Raw genomic sequence first — 9,584 nt, 5'->3', positions numbered from 1 at the left:
GTTTGCACCAACTTTCAAGGTGAGAAAGGGCAATGCACGATATCGAAGAGGCTAGCTATGATGGAAGGGTGAGAGTGCGTATAATCCATGGACTCAACATTAGTCATAAAGAACTCACATACTTATTGCAAAAATCTACAAGTCATCAAAAATTAAGCATTAGGCACATGCTTTCAGGGGGATAGATTGGTAGGAAAAGACCATCGCTCGTCCCCGACCGCCACCTCATAAGAAAGACAATCAAAGAACACCTCATGTTTTAAATTTGTTACTCAACGGTTACCATACGTGCATACTACGGGACTTGTAGTCTTCAACACAAGTATTTCTCAAATTCACAACTACTCAACTAGCAGAACTTTAATATCACCATCCTCATTAAGGACAGTATAACCGCACCTAATCCCTGCCCTCAAAGCGATTTGGGTTTTCGGCTGTCCGTTTTATTGATCCGGGAGTTCCTGGCCGTCAGATTTGGTGTCAAGGCAATCTGTTCCATGATCTATTTAAACTGGCCCAGCTGTTCTGTGGGGGAAAGTATCTAGTGCTTCCAGGCTTAGGGTGCTCCCGGTGCTCCAAATGTCCGAAAACATTTTTAAAATGTTCAAAAAATTCTGAAAAAATGCAGCAGATCGACGGAACATCAATGTCTCTTGTCACAAAATTTAAAATCAAAATTCGAAACATTGCTCGAGATACAAAAATGACAAATTTTTGTACATAACATAAGTTGGGCTTTAGTTTTGGCCCATTATCACATTGATGTCAATTTTGTCATTTTTGTATCTCGAGCAATGTTTTGAATTTTGATTTGAAATTTTGTGACAAGAGACATCGATGTTTCGTCGATGCGCTGCATTTTTTCAGAATTTTTTGAGTATTTTAAAAAATATTTTTCACATCGGAGCACCGGGAGCACCCTAGACCTGGGAACACTCCCGTCCTGTGGGCTGCTGCTCAACGGGCCGAAACGGACGCCTCTGATGCACTGGGCCGTCGGCCAACCCATTCTACTGCGTGGGCTTCGAGGAATCCATCGAAGGATCGACCGACGCGGCGGTCTTCCTCCATCCAGCGGCAGCGGCTCCAGCCTAGGCGAGCCTCGCGAGGGATTCCGACGCGGCTGGGGATCAATCCGAGGCGAGGCTTGCCAGTGATCTAGCGACGGAGGGGATCGATCCGAGGTGAGGCATCCGGCCTCCATCCGAGGCGATGCGCGCGAGGATCCGGCGATCGACAGGATCCCGCCGCGTAGCAGATGGGCGACGTTTCCTCTTTGCCGTTACCGTTGCTCCTTGCCGCAGCCACTCGTGGCCATGGCGGCCAGGGTTCACCTCCAACCTCGGCGCGTCCCCTCCTCCCACTCGCCTCGCCCCCCACCCCACCCCCAGCAATGAGGAGGAGCAGCCGGTGCCCCCGCCCCCGAGTTCGCCGACGACGCCGTCCTCCGGCCCAAGCTTGCTGCTACTGCTCCTCCTCTCCTCTGTCCATGGCTTCCCCAAGCAGTAAGGTAATATCACCTCTCATCTCCTGTCCTCTGTGATCTGCATTCCTGATTCCTCTGATGATTTGATGGTGTCTCACCAATATGTGATTTTGATGATCCAACACATTAAGATTTGAGTAAAGAAATAAGGAATACTTTAATGTCGGATTGTTATTAAAGTTTGAAATTTGTTTCAATCAATCAACGGTTCTTTGCTTACTGTAAATTAAATTTGCTAGCTGGTCATATCATGTAGCTTCTGCATCCTGAATACAATCTCACCAAGTATATTATTTGATACCTTTTGTTTTTTCACTGGATTTCAGTAAGAGCAGAGTCCTAATTCAACAGGCCTCTTGATGAATGGAGAGGGGCTGCAGGGGAAGAGCCAGGCAATTTTAAATCTTGGGAGCTAAGGTTTGTTCATCTGACACATCCCTGGTCCAGTACAGTTCTCTAGCATTAGGTGGCAATTGATTGTCTTCTTGTGGTTTGCTAATTGCAGAACAATAGGCCGCCCTAAAAGAAGAGAGTTTTGATTTTAATCTACGCATGTCCTGTTGCCAACTATTGTCATGACCGTACCTTACAATCTTTCATATAGATGCATTTATCTATTATGTAGGTATTTGAACAGACTTTTGTGTTCAAGTGGTCTTCTTTAGATGTGTTGACGGCAGTTAGATTTCTAATTGCTGCAGCGACATGCATGATATATATGTTATCTCCCTGTTGGCTGTGCATAACCAAGTGTACGTAATCCTTATTTCTTTACTATATATTAAACATCATTGGAAGTATATCTTCTATCTACAAGCCTAAAAGACCACTATTTGGGTAGTTCAGTGGTAAAAAATAGTACTATGTCCTAGAAGAAATTTTTATAGATAAGTACATTTTTTTAAACGCGGGCAAGGCAGATTCCAGTTTAAATTGTAAAACTAAATTTGGAATAAGTATGAACTAAGCAGGATGATATATACGCAAGGGTTTCTTAATGCACTGTCATGCTCTTTTGCACAGTTTTTCTATATGGATGTGACGCTCCATCAGCTTCCACATACGGCATTTGGAAAAGTTGTTAATGGTGGAAAAAATGATGTGGACAATTAATAAGACACAACTGGGATGCAAAAGCATACTGATGGTTAGTATTTACTTGGTACCAGACACTTGCAGTAATGTCAGTACGTATGTAGCAAATACTTTTATCGTCGTCGCTGCAGCTCGTATAACCATACATTCCTTTCTCGGCAGCTCCTGAGAGAAGACGAATTCACCATTTCAGAAGGAAGTGAGCCTCCTTAGTTTTACCTACATTCTTAAACACGCAATCTGCAAAATCATCTGTACGTTTTTTCTTTTCTTTTTTCCACAAGGTATTTGGTCTTAGTTTATTATGCAGATTGCATAAGTTTATGTTCTTTGTGATTGGACGCGTACATACATACAATTATTTTGTTTCAAAGATAGATTGCATCTTGCTCGGATTCTTTGATTGCAGATACACACCAAAATAAGTTTTCCATTTTAAAGGATGGAGTTCGAGCAATTTTTTTACCTATCTGGGCATTTTTTTTCTTCAGAATTTTACTACAAACATTGCTTTATTTGTAGAAGTGGCGACCACGCTGACATCGATTGGTACCTTTGGGGAGGGTCTTAGAGGTCACAAACCTTAATGTGATATTGTCTTTTGAAATTGCTATCTTGCCTAATTTGTCTTTTCATCCATTAGTTGGCGTACTATACTATCTTCCTACCACTTTGTTCTATAGAAGTATAGAACCCAACTTTTCAAGCCTTTGACTTGTTTTCACTCTGCAATTCATCGATTCTGTTCACTCTGTAGTTTAGAGTGTATTCTGGACAAAATGTTGACATTTTCTATTCGGCTCTCTATTCAACCATCCTTATATTGTGATGCCGTGCTATATAGAGTTACCTGATATTAAGCTTTTCATTGTGTATACCCATGCTAGAAACAAGTATGTACTTTTAACGGTTGATAGGCTATCAATTATTATGATTTACATTCTACATTTCATTAGTATACGCATTCATCCATGTGATTCTTTATGCGAATTTTGAGGCTGCCAGGCTAGATATCGAGAAAATTGTGGTTTGGGAGTGACAAGATGCACTGTTGAGTAGTTGGACTTCGCCCATGGTATTGTCTTCTCGATTTCTAACAAAGGAGAACAATACAAGTTGATGGAGAGGAATACTATTTTATTACGATGTTTTTTAAAGTGCACAACTGATAATGTATCGAAGTGGTACACATGGAAGATAAATCTCAATATGTGGCAATGTTCGTATATATTAAAAATGAAATTTTGCTAGCCGGAGGAAATTCTTCTCATTGAATATGATATATACATAGTTTAGTTGCTATAATTTTGTGCTGGTTGTTCCATCTTGGAAGGCAATTGTCCAATTGCAGGCTGATTAAGTTGTAGCTTGACTAAGGGTGCATTGGCTCTCCATGTTGTTTGGCACAAATTATTGTGAAACATCACCTTGGTCATGCAAAGCTGAACTGGTGATCTGAAGAGAGAAATTCAATGTAGCTGAATTACAGCCTTTTCTATTGCCTATTAGCCTCGTCTCGCACAGGAAAAGCTGAATTGCCCTTGCCTACACTCATGTATTACATTAACAGTCTCCTACGTACGCCTACTTTGTGTTTTTGTATAACTACCAAATCATAAAGAACACTATTGCTATTACTATATATATATACACAACCCTTCTATAGGCCTGAATTATCCAAAGTCATGGCAATGCATTACCCGCTGTTATCTTGTGTATGTGTTGCGCTTTCAATGATGCAACTTCTTACACTATTAGGGGAAATCATCTATGATGCTGCCTTGATAATGATCAATTACAAAAAGGAATATCCAGCAATGTTCAAACTCCCGATCCAATCCCCTCACATGAGAGACATAAAGGTGAACCAAATTCAAGTTAAGACCCAAGTTTAACAAACTCAGTCCTTTCACACCATTGCACTACTTGAATCTTTTATAGTCGTTCAATATATAGGCACTTTATACAAATATAACTTCAATGTTTCTCTGCCACTATGTTTTATGACAATATATTTATAGAAATCCTATCATTCCATTAGAAAAATAGACGGGCACGGCAACGCGTGCCATCGATGATCTAGTATCTCAAAACAATTATCAAGTATCAAACTTTTCATAGTATTCAATGCACTTTTTATGATAGTTTTTATTATACCAATCTTGGATGGCTATCATATTAGAACCAGTTTTATAACCAAAGAAAATTACCATGTTGTTCTAAAGGACTCTCAAAATAATATAAGTGAAGCATTAGAGAACAATAATTTCTATAAAATAAAACCACCACCGTACTCTAAAAGATATAAGTGAAGCACTAGAGCAAAATTTGTCTAGCTCAAAAAGATATAAGTGAAGCACATAGAGTATTCTAATAAATTCCAATTTATGTGTGTCTCTTCCAAAAGGTGTGTACAGCAAGGATGATTGTGATAAACTAAAAATCAAAGACTCAAATCATACAAACGCTCCAAGCAAAACACATATCATGTGGTGAATAAAAATATAGCCTTAAGTAAAGTTACCGATGGAAGAAGACGGAAGAGGGGATGCCTTCCGGGGCATCCCCAAGCTTAGGCTTTTGATTGTCCTTGAATTTTACATTGGGGTGCCTTGGGCATCCCCAAGCTTAGGCTCTTGCCACTCCTTGTTCCATAATCCATCAAATCTTTACCCATAACTTGAAAACTTCACAACACAAAACTCAACAGAAAATCTCATGAGCTCCGTTAGTATAAGAAAACAAACCACCACTTAAGGTACTGTAATGAACTCATTATTTATTTATATTGGTGTTAAACCTACTGTATTCCAACTTCTCTATGGTTCATATTCTCCGATACTATCCATAGATTCATCAAAATAAGTAAACAACACACGAAAGACAGAATCTGTCAAAAACAGAACAGTCTATATTAATCTGTAGGTTTCGAATACTTCTGTAACCCCAAAAATTCTGAAATAAATTGGTGGACGTGAGGAATTTGGCTATTAATCGTCTGCAAAATGAATCAACCTAATCGCACTCTCCAGTAAAAAATGACACCAAATCTCATGAGCACTAAAGTTTCTGTTTTTTACAGCAAGATCGCAAAAACTTCCCCCAAGTCTTCCCAAAGGTTCTACTTGGCACAAACACTAATTAAAGATATAAAACCACATCTAAACAGAGGCTAGATAAATTATTTGTTACTAAACATAAGCAAAAAGTAAGAAACAAAAATAAAATTGGGTTGCCTCCCAACAAGCGCTATCGTTTAATGCCCCTAGTTAGGCATAAAAGCAAGAATAGATCTAGGTATTATCATCTTTGGCAGGCAATTCTTCAATAGAACACTTATAACCCTTAGGAGTTTCCTTCTTTTTACTAATGATCAAACTCCTAGGCAAGAAATCAAGAAATTCATTTGTAGCAAAAGGTTCCTTAATGATATGGAAGAAGTTGGGGTGAACACTTATTGGTTTGAGATCCACATTTTCCTTACTAGAAGATTCACCCTTATTTTTAGGAACATACATTAATTTGGCAATCTTGGTAGTAGGAGGATTTGGAGTATTTTTAACGGATGAAAAGGCAGACTCTAAATTAGTAATAATATCCTCAAGTTTACCAATTCTTGTGGAATCTTGATCTATTCTTTCGTTAACTATAGGTTCTTTTTCTTTAAAAAAATTCAGAGTAACCCCTACCTTAGATCCATATTGGGTGATTTGGTTGTGGATCTTTTTATCCAAATTTTCAATCAACTCCACAGAGGCAACTTTATTTTCAATAATTTCAAGCCTTTGCATCACATGTTCCAAAGTTAAAATAGTTCCATTAACCAAAAGAGGTGGTGGCTCAAACAAATTTATCATAGCATTATAAGAATCAAAAGTATGGCTACCTAGGAAATTCCCTCCGGTAATGGTATCAAGAATATATCTGTTCCAAGGAGTGATGCCTACATAAAAATTGTGTAGAAGAACGGAAGTGGATTGCTTCCTAGTAGATCTATTCTGAGCATTGCAAATTCTATGCCAAGCATCTTTTAGGTTTTCTCCCTCCCTTTGTTTAAAATTAAGAACTTCATGATCGGGAGTACTAACAATGATAGAAGGATTAGCCATGACGACACACGGCGACACAAGAAGCAAGCGAAAAAAGAGGCGAACAGAAAAGATGGCGACTAAAACGGCAAGGGTGAAGTGGGGGAGAGGAAAACGAGAGGCAAATGGCAAATAATGTAATGCGAGAGATAAGAGTTTGTGATGGGTACTTGGTATGTCTTGACTTGTGCGTAGATCTCCCCGGCAACGGCGCCATAAATCCTTCTTGCTACCTCTTGAGCACTGCGCTGGTTTTCCCTTGAAGAGGAAAGGGTGATGCAGCAAAGTAGCGTAAGTATTTCCCTCAGTTTTTGAGAACCAAGGTATCAATCCAGTAGGAGACTACACGTAAGTCCCTTGTACCTACACAAACAAATAAGAACCTCGCAACCAACGTGATAAAGGGGTTGTCAATCCCTTCACGGTCACTTATGAGAGTGAGAACTGATACAAATAATAAGATAAATATTTTTGGTATTTTATGATATAGTTAGGAAAATAAAGATTGCAAAGTAAAATACATTGGAAACTTATATGATAAAAGATAGACTCGGGGGCCATAGGTTTCACTAGTGGCTTCTCTCAAGATAGCATAAGTATTACGGCAGGTGAACAAATTACTGTCGAGCAATTGATAGGAAAGTGCATAATTATGAGAATATCTAGGCATGATCATGTATATAGGCATCACGTCCGCGACAAGTAGACCGAAACGATTCTGCATCTACTACTATTACTCCACACATCGACCGCTATCCAACATGCATCTAGAGTATTAAGTTCATAAGAACAGAGTAACGCATTAGGCAATATGATATGATGTAGAGGGATAAACTCAAGCAATATGATATAAACCCCATCTTTTTATCCTCGATGGCAACAATACAATACATGCCTTGCTGCCCCTGCTATCACTAGGAAAGGACACCGCAAGATTGAACCCAAAGCTAAGCACTTCTCCCATTGCAAGAAAGATTATTCTAGTAGGCCAAACCAAACTAATAATTCGAAGACACTTGCAAAGATAACCAATCATACATAAAAGATTTCAGAGAAGAATCAAATATTGTTCATAGATAAACTTGATCATAAACCCACAATTCATCGGATCTCAACAAACACACCGCAAAAAGAGTTACATCGAATAGATCCCTAAGAAGATCGAGGAGAACATTGTATTGAGATCCAAAGAGAGAGAAGAGGCCATCTAGCTAATAACTATGGACCCGAAGGCCTGTGGTAAACTACTCACACATCATCGGAGAGGCTATGGTGTTGATGTAGAAGCCCTCCGTGATCGATTCCCCTTCCGACGGAGCTCCGGAAAAGGCCCCAAGATGGGATTTCTTGGGTACAGAAGGTTGCGGCGGTGGAAATAGGGTTTCGTGGTGCTCCTGGATGTTTTCGAGGTATATGGATATATATAGGAGGAAGAAGTAGCTCGGTGGAGCTGCGAGGGCCCCACAAGGGTGGGGGGCACACCCTGGGGGGGGGGAGGGTAGGCGCGCCTCCCTGCCTCGTGGGGACACCTTGTTTCTTTCTTGACGTCTACTCCAAGTCCTCTGGATCACGTTTGTTCCAAAAATAACTCTCCTGAAGGTTTCATTCCGTTTGGATTCCGTTTGATATTGCTTTTCTGTGAAACATTGAAATAGGCAAAAAATAGCAATTTGCACTAGGCCTTGGGTTAGTAGGTTTGTCCCAAAAATAATATAAAAGTGTATAATAAAGCCCATTAAACATCCAAAACAGATAATATAATAGCATGGAACAATAAAAAATTATAGATACGTTGGAGACGTATCACTAAACTTCTCACCACCTAGTAATGACACCCGCATGACCTTTAGAGATTTTTCTGAAATTCTTTTAAGGGCCTAAAGCCCATCTATATATCAACAATTCTCCGCCGGATCTCGAAGATCCATTGTGTTGTCCTCTGTTCCAAGCATTGTTTTCATATACCAGTATTGTCAATGGAGACCAATTAAGGTTGAACGTCCACATAGAGCAAATAGCTACACTTCTCTACAATTGAACAATTGACTATGCCTGAAATTGCCAGTCTAGTGTAAAGAAGTTTCACCAATTATCCTACCGGTACTAGGGTGTCGAAGCCTAACCCCACAAGGAGTGGATTAACGAGCTACTCGTCTTGTTAAGCTCGTGCTCATTAAGACTTGGCTCGGTTCGTTAAGCTTAACAAGCAAAAAACACCGATCAACTCGGTTCATTTAAAGCTCGTGAACGCTCGCAGGTACTCATTAACAGTCATTACCCCCTTTTTGCTTTAGTTCTCACGTGTCTTTCATGATAGAAGTGACCACATGAGAAGGATGCTAGTTATTGTCTCCTGTGAGCTAGGTTGGATCGACTTGATGGAATAGATGGATTGAGGTGCCAAGAAATGTTGCCACTTAACATAAAAATATGTGTTGTGTTGTGCTCCCTCTATTTTTATTTCTACATATAAGATTTGTTTGAAGTTTGACCTTCTAAACTAATGGTATAACTGATTTAGAAGTCTCAAAAAAATTTAAGAGTTGGCATATTTTTTAAGCCGGGGAAATGCATCTTATTTTTTAAGCCATCCAAAAGAACTGGTCCTTCATGATGCATCTAATAATATTGATCTCAAACTGTGATTGTTGATATTTTTTCTTCTAATAAAGTTAGTCACACTTTAAAAAAGTTGACTTTGACCAAATTTTATATGCAAACTAAAAAGAAACGAAGGGAGTATAATATGTGTTGTGTTGTATTAACGAGCTTAATGAGTTGCTCATGGAACTCATTGATGTCTACTACGTAACTTTATTCTTGTACACACGTGTTGGGCCTCCACGTGCAGAGTTTTGTAGGACAGTAGCAATTTTCCCTCAAATGGATGACCTAAGGTTTATCAATCCATGAGA

The 9,584-nt window shown here is 39.4% G+C and overlaps 1 long non-coding RNA gene across 1 annotated transcript; it reads left to right on the top strand.

Annotated features, from left to right (window-relative positions):
* The first annotated feature begins 1,034 nt into the window (after window positions 1-1,034).
* Window positions 1,035-2,976, top strand: LOC125548638 (uncharacterized). Its single transcript, XR_007301138.2, has 4 exons — window positions 1,035-1,510; window positions 1,813-1,903; window positions 2,510-2,633; window positions 2,744-2,976. It is a non-coding gene; the product is annotated as an uncharacterized LOC125548638 (long non-coding RNA).
* The last annotated feature ends 6,608 nt before the right edge of the window (window positions 2,977-9,584 follow it).

Source organism: Triticum urartu, chromosome 3A (genome assembly GCF_056163025.1).
Source record: "Triticum urartu cultivar PI428250 chromosome 3A, HENAU_Tu73, whole genome shotgun sequence".
Taxonomy (NCBI): Eukaryota; Viridiplantae; Streptophyta; class Magnoliopsida; order Poales; family Poaceae; genus Triticum; species Triticum urartu.
Note: the sequence above shows the minus strand (reverse complement) of the source record. Positions and strands in the feature narration are given on the sequence as shown.